This window comes from Olea europaea, unplaced genomic scaffold, assembly GCF_002742605.1.
Source record: "Olea europaea var. sylvestris unplaced genomic scaffold, O_europaea_v1 scaffold3076, whole genome shotgun sequence".
Lineage (NCBI taxonomy): Eukaryota > Viridiplantae > Streptophyta > Magnoliopsida > Lamiales > Oleaceae > Olea > Olea europaea.
Window position 1 is genome coordinate 24,921 of NW_019249482.1, and position 7,269 is coordinate 32,189.

At 35.0% G+C, this 7,269-nt stretch overlaps 1 long non-coding RNA gene across 1 annotated transcript; it reads right to left on the minus strand.

Annotated features, from left to right (window-relative positions):
• Positions 1-6,615: 6,615 nt before the first annotated feature.
• On the minus strand, positions 6,616-7,263 carry LOC111385053. The gene is made up of 2 exons (XR_002701005.1): positions 7,109-7,263; positions 6,616-6,920 (listed from the first exon to the last, which is right to left on the minus strand). It is a non-coding gene; the product is annotated as an uncharacterized LOC111385053 (long non-coding RNA).
• Between the last annotated feature and the right edge of the window lie 6 nt (positions 7,264-7,269).

Below are 7,269 nucleotides of genomic sequence, written 5' to 3' on the forward strand. Positions count from 1 at the left end.
GTGTCCAAAACGCTTGTTTAATGTGTGCAATTGGTGGTTCATTCATAGTATACATTTGTAGTATCTTCTTCTAGCCTTTGTGGCCACAAATCATCATCTTTTCTTGTCCTACGTGGGTAAGATTGAATAGCAATCGAGGTGAATTAATTAGTTGTGATTTGGAGCAGATTGGACTGGTTGTTAGTTGAGAAAGGTGTGTTGGATTGAGCCCGAAAATTATCGATTTGAAGATCTTTCAAGAGAGCTTCCGCAACATTTGGTATCAGAGCTCAAGGTAGCGGTTTTAGCTCTTGAAATATAGCAAAAAATCATCCAGAAATCGGCAGAAACAAACCAGAAGTCAGATCGAAAAAGCTATCCAAAAATTGTCAAAATCAGCCTCCATTTTTCGTGTTTTTCTGATCAATCCAGAAAGAGTTTTGGGAAACGAAAACCACTGGCGTGACGTGCAAGTGGAGACGGACCCTGCAGAGCGACGCAGGTGGAGGCGCGCGAGGACCACACGCAGAGAGATAGTGATGACACATGCAGGCACGTAAAGCATTTTTTGACAACGGTCTCTTCAGGCAGTTTGTTCCTTACATTATTTTTGACATTTTTTGTGTTGAAAGTTTTTTGTTTCAAGGCCTGTAGTAGATTTGGACAGCATTGTTCTTCAGGCATTCAGTATTCGATCGTGATTTTTTGGTTGCTGCAGTTTCCAGAGACTTTAGGACGATTAGTGGTGGTCCTAAAGTGTTAAATTTGCATGTCTCATAATTTACGGACTCGGATTGGTCCGCTCTAATAAATTTGTTGAAACTTTTACAATATTGCACTAGCAGATCATCGTGTGGGATGATCAATAGGATTGGGGGTTGTCATTGCTTGACAATCATTGCTTGTACCAGAAAATTTAGGAATTATTTGCTCTATTTTCAAGCGTTGAACTTTGATTGCAAGTTGATAGTTGATTTTGTATTTATCTGTCATATAGTAACTGTATGAGACTTGTTGCGTAAAAATTTGAATTTTTGTTTATACACCTTCGTGTTTGCATTAATTATCCCATCAGAACACCTGGACTTAACTCGTTCGAATATTCTCTTGATCTAAAATCGTGAATCTTATGAAATCCTGGGAATCTAGAGGTGTGTGTATTGCGACTTTAAGATTACATTGTGTGACCTATTTGTGATTTGGTTATTCTGTTTTTTTCTCCTCAAAAATGTTTTCGCATTTTGAAGTTGAAATTTTTAATGGGAAAGTGAATTTTCCAATTTGGCAATAAAAGATGAAGGGTATTTTGGTCCAACAAAAAGTTTCAAATGTCATAGATGGCAAATTTCCTGCAAATTTAACAGAAGCACAAAAAGAAAGAGTATAATGAACTTGCATACACTTCAATTATTGCCCGATAGTGAATTAAACCCGCGCAAGGCCGATGTCGTCGCTCCGCTCCATTCCATTCGATGCGCTCCGCTCCTCTCACTCCACTCCTCTCCGCGCCGACATCGGCTCATTTGATCCAGGGCCTGTGTTTCACTCTATATGAGCCACATGCACAATATGACAATACACAGATAAAGCAGAGGACTAAACATAAGAGAATTATGTTGCTACTGGTGTCACTAGTTGTCAGATAAAGCAGAGGACTAAACAAAAAGTTAACGACCCCCCCCCCCAAAACCCAAAAATAAAAATAAAAATTCCAACTTGTTAAGTTATTTGTAATTTATTGCAACATTATCAAATAATGAGGATTCACATTTTCAGCCCTTGTGTGAAGGAGCCATGGAGAAAAAATTTAGGGGCTATTCTCTTCGTGTTTTAGTTTTATAGTTTTGAGTTTTGAACTTATTTTGGGTTTTGTGTTTTGAGTGCTTGTTTTGATATTATTGAAAATGCGTTCTTTTTGCCATTTTGGAACGATTTCCCGTGTTTTCAATTTTTTCCAGTTTTGTACTGAAAACGTCCAAAACGACAAAAACATTTTGTGTTTTCTTCACAATTTTTTTTTTGTTTTCGAAAATTAGTTATCGAAAACTTGAAAGAGAACGCGTTTTTACCGTTTTGAAAAATCGAAAACAGAAAATGACTCGAAAACGGCAAAGAGAACACACCCTTACTTTTTTGGTTTGAAAGAGTGTCCCATTATGCAGAAAAATTGGTTAAAAAATTTGAACAGTTCTGCCACGCATCTGATAAATGTGGAATGAAAATGCCTACATGTCTTGCAAATACCAAAAATGACCTACACATTTTTGGGCAAACCACACCATTAAATGGCAAGGGCAGTTTTGTCCTTTCAACTAGTATATCTGGGGTAAATACGAAATCAAATAGTTGGACGAATATTGACGTTGGGACAGTCAGAAATGCATTCAAGGGTGGGCCAAGATTGCTCAATATTTTATTGAGGTTTTGAATTTCAAACATCCCAAAATTGCTAAAAAAAACTAAGGCTGCGCTTGGTTTAGGGGCCGTTCTCTTCGTGTTTCAGTTTTTAGTTTTTAATTTTGAATTCATTTTGGATTTTGTGCTTTGAGTGTCCATTTTGAAATTGTTGAAAACTCGTTCTTTTTGTCATTAAGATATTAAGCTCTCTTTGGCCTCCATTTTATAGAAATGAAAATGGGTTAAATAGTGTTTTTTTGAAAAATGAGTTGTTGAAAAAGAATGAAAAGTTCTCGATTTACATGTAATATTATTTTATAAAAGATTGTGTAATTGAAAATATGAGAGAGAAAAATGAAATGTAATGGAATGAAAAATAATAGGGGCTAAAACTCCATGCTGGCGACCCAAATTCGAATCTCAACCACCTACCAATTTATTTGAAAAAATTTGGTACTGTGCATATAAAAAAAAAATCCTTTGTATTGAAAGTAGGCTGGTGGAATCGAACTCGTAACCATCTCAAAGTCCGCGACTGTACCAATTGAGCTATTCGGCTATTGGCAAAAAATGTGGAATTTAATTGAAATTTCTTGTACTGTGCATATAAAAAGAAAACTCCTTTGTATTGAATTGCGATGAAACGAAATTGAATGCGTGACATTAAGAAAATCCATGACTCAACCAACTGAGCTATCATGCTATTGGCAAAAATACCGTGTTTTCCGCATTTTGAAGTTTAGGCTTGATTTCTACTAAAAACAGCCAAAACGACTAACAGGTCAGTTTGCGTTTCCTTCGTAATTTTTTTCCACGTTTTCGAAAATTCATTTATAAAAATAGGTAAGTAAACGTGTTTTCAGTATTTTCAAAAATTAAAAACTGAAAATTGTCTGAAAACAACAAAGAGAACTCTTCTATTTCAGTTTTTAGTTTTCAGTTTTGAATTTATTTTGAATTTTGTGTTTTGAGTGTCCATTTTGAAATTGTTAAAAACGCGTTCTTTTTGTCATTTTAAAAAATAAAAAAATGAAAAACGGGTTTACTTTCTAAAAATTGTTTTCCGCGTTTTTGAATTTTTGCCTGGGTTTAACTGAAAACAGCCAAAACGACTTTTTTTGGCATTTTCCATTTTATTTATAAATTTTAAACTCGTTTTTGAAAATTTGTTTTATGAAAATAGGTAAGTAAATGTGTCTTCAATGTTTTCGAAAATTAAAAACTGAAAATGACTTGAAAACAGCAAGGAGAACAGGCCCTAGTTTTTCATTTTCCATTTTCGATTTCAAAACGGTTTTTAGTTTTCCAGTTTTGGACATTTATAACTAAAATCACTCAAAACAATAAAAAATCATTTTGCATTTTTTCAATTATAAATTTTACCTCGTTTTTGAAAATGTATTTTCGAAAACGACAGACCAAACACATTTTCCGCATTTTCGAAAACGAAAAACGGCCCGAAATTGCAAAATATGATCAAACCAATCATATGTGAACACGTACAAAGTAGGAGAATAAATATATAAAATAGCCAAGTTTGAGCAAATCCCAACTCCCAAGGGTGTATGCAAAAGGTTATGAGATGAGGCCTGTAAGGTGTATGCAAAAGGTTATGACACAAGGCATGTACGGTGTTCCTTGTTTCTTTTTGGGTTGGGATGTTGGGAGAAGGGTAAAAGAAAGCAAGCTAAGGGGTTGGGTCCAAATTTACCCTTGTTGAGTTACAACAGGCCAGACAGAGAAGGGAAGGGAAGGGAAGGGAAGGGAAGGGAAACAGGGGAAGATGTTGAGTTGTACACTGCTTGCAGAACAGTATTGCTGAAATTGGATTAACAAATGTTCATTGCTTTGGACCGTATTTCTGCATAATTGAGTTATATGCACCGTGCTCGCCCAATGGTGGTTTTGCTGAATAATCATTGTGGAAGCTTGGAAATAAAGGAAAATTAATCAACAAATCATTAAATTGAGTAATCATCCACATATGATGCAAAAATCACTATTTCACAGCCTCTTCAAATCCTCCTAAAGAGGTGTGCTGGCAGGTTCCTGATAAAGCTAATACTAGGAAAAATATCAAGTATTCCGAGAGAAACGATTGTGCTTTTCAAATATCAGGTGATGTACAACAACCTTCCAACTCTAGAAGACCAGATTCTCAACATTTCACTAATGAGCTAAGAGCTATTGCACAGATTTATAAATAAGTCTAAAGCTAACCAAAGCATTGCACCCCTCCTATCTTCAGTCCAAACAAGATAAATTCTAGACGGCCAAAGTGTTTATTTGGAAAGAAAGCTCCTTGGATAATCCAAGAGCAATGAATTACATAATCAGCTTTTCAAATTTATTATTTTTATATGTTCCATGTGGCAGTGATAAAAAAGAAGTGAGCATTGCAGATGGATCATTTTCTTCAGTGCAAGGAAGGGTTGGGTTCAATTCTAAACTCTGTTCTTTATTTTTCCCAGCTATCTTGCAATCAAATTTCGATTCAAGAAGTTTAGGAAAGATTATTACTGCATTAATTTTTTTGTTTTCCACACTATGGATTTCAATACGAGGATTTGGAGGAAAAGATTAGTAGTAATAGGGGACTTGATGACCTGTATTGTTTTAAATATGATGCTACGGTAAAAAAAAAAAGGTTCATGAGGTGAAGAGACGACTTCTGTACCTCTTTCCCTTAAAATTCTATGGTTGTCGGATCTTATTTCGTGGGCACAATTATCTTAGAGGTAAATTACACATACTGACAGTCAAATATGTGTTAGACGTACTGACAGTCAAATATGTGTTCTTCGGACACCCTCCTACTCATAAAGTATAAATGATTTGATCCCAAGTTAAAGAATTTGTTTGTCTCCTATGATGTTACTTCCTTTGAAATCCAATTGTTATCCAGTAACTTCTCTTCAAGAAAACAGTTTTAAGGAAGATTACTTTTGGGAAACTCTTCCCATGCCGATTATTCAAATTAAGTAGTCTCATTGCCTATCCACTATGCCAACTCTTTTATGCCATGAACTGTGATTGAAATACATGCTTTAGAGGAAGGCCAATCACAAAGCCCTATGCTCTGGTCTATTATAGGCAGCTATTCGTCCAGCATCATCGTCTACTAAATGGCCCCTTGTTTACTTGACCGACTTGCTATAATAATTCCAAAACACCCAGTGAAGATATGTTAAACAAATAAAGTGGGATCAGAGCTCGTGGGATTAAAGTGAAGGGGCAGGGATGGCTATACTAGGAGAGAAAACTCCAAGCCAAAACCTAATAAAAAAGCCATAGAACATGAACATCATTCTCCTACACAAAGTCATGACTTAGATTTGGATGCAAAACGGAAATGAAGAACAATGTAATCCTATTATATATATCTGTATCTATTCCTGAAAGTTCAATTGCTCTAGATTTTCCTACTGCTATTGGAGTAGCTATAGCTTTGTTGAGTTGTAAGCAACTAAGATATAACTAATGCTAAATTCCATTGTTCATGTTCCTACATATCTTGCATTCTGTATTTGTTTCAACTTTAGCAAGATTATTAGTGTCCCGCTAAATTTTTTTCCCACTGACTATGGATTTCAAAACTTGGATTTAGGGAAAAAGACCTATCATTCAAAAACACAAAAATGTTTTATATATTAGCCTCTATTCGACAAAATTTATAAAACTAGTCAAATTTCATTTCAACCACACATTTCAATGGACCCACAAGTGTGATCCATTTATCCACAACTCATTTCATTTATAAATTTAACCATTATAAATTCTACAAAAATGGATGCTTCACCGAGCATGGAAATTGCAATGGCACATATGCTATGTTATTTTTTATGCAAGTTGTAATTAATTCAATAAATGAAATTTAGTGCATTTAAAAAGAATCCAGCTGATGTTTTTTTTCCTTTATAGAATTTTGACGCTTATGAAGTGATGATTGAAAACCCCCTAGGTTTCAAGTTCTATTTAAGCTCATTACATTTGCTCCTAATTGCCCTGCAGCAACACCCCCGTCTTTTATATCTCTCTTTCTTCTCTCTCAAGAGAGGCATAAAACTAAGCGCTTATCCCACTATCATTCTTTTTGACCAATCAAGTTTTTCTTAGTTTTGGTAATTTTTCTTGTCTAGTATTATGTAGTTTACATAACTGTAGATGAAAGTCATTAAAAGGTCAAAAGTCATTTACACATTAACCATCTCTATGCACACATACTGTATTGTACACATATCTTTAAATTGATTCTATATTTTTTCCAAGACTACAAAGTCCAAAATTTGTGCTCTCATGCATGTACTTTTAAAAATGCCTCACAATTGTATGTGCTCAAACACAAAGTAATACATCTAGATTGGAATATTATTTATCAATTTGCAAGGAACAAAACGGAAAGAAAGCAAAAGTGTCAACCTCTAAATCAGCATGATGCTCCTAAAGTATCTTTGCTGCACCCAATAGCATAGCAACATGCGCATCATGTCCACAAGCATGCATCTTTCCAGGAATTTACTTTTATGCTCCCACTCAACGGCTTCCTGGTCAAATCAACACCATTATTAGTTCTACAAAATCACTGCCACACAATAACTACGAACAATTTCATGAACAACTTGTTAGGAACAAATTCAAGAAAATGACACTAATCTCTGTAAGAATAAAAAAAGTTACACCATAAAAATTTGAAATATGGACATTCAAGTAAAACATAACTAAATCACCAAACCTGTATAGCTGAGGCATCCATATCTGCTCTGATTGCTACAAAAGGTGGCTTTCCAGTGCCAATATAGCCAACAACACCAGTAACAACAATTGGGTACTTATAGGGGATGCCCAATTTATCAAGCTCGGTTCTAATAAGCTTACTGGTCTCAAATTCCTCAA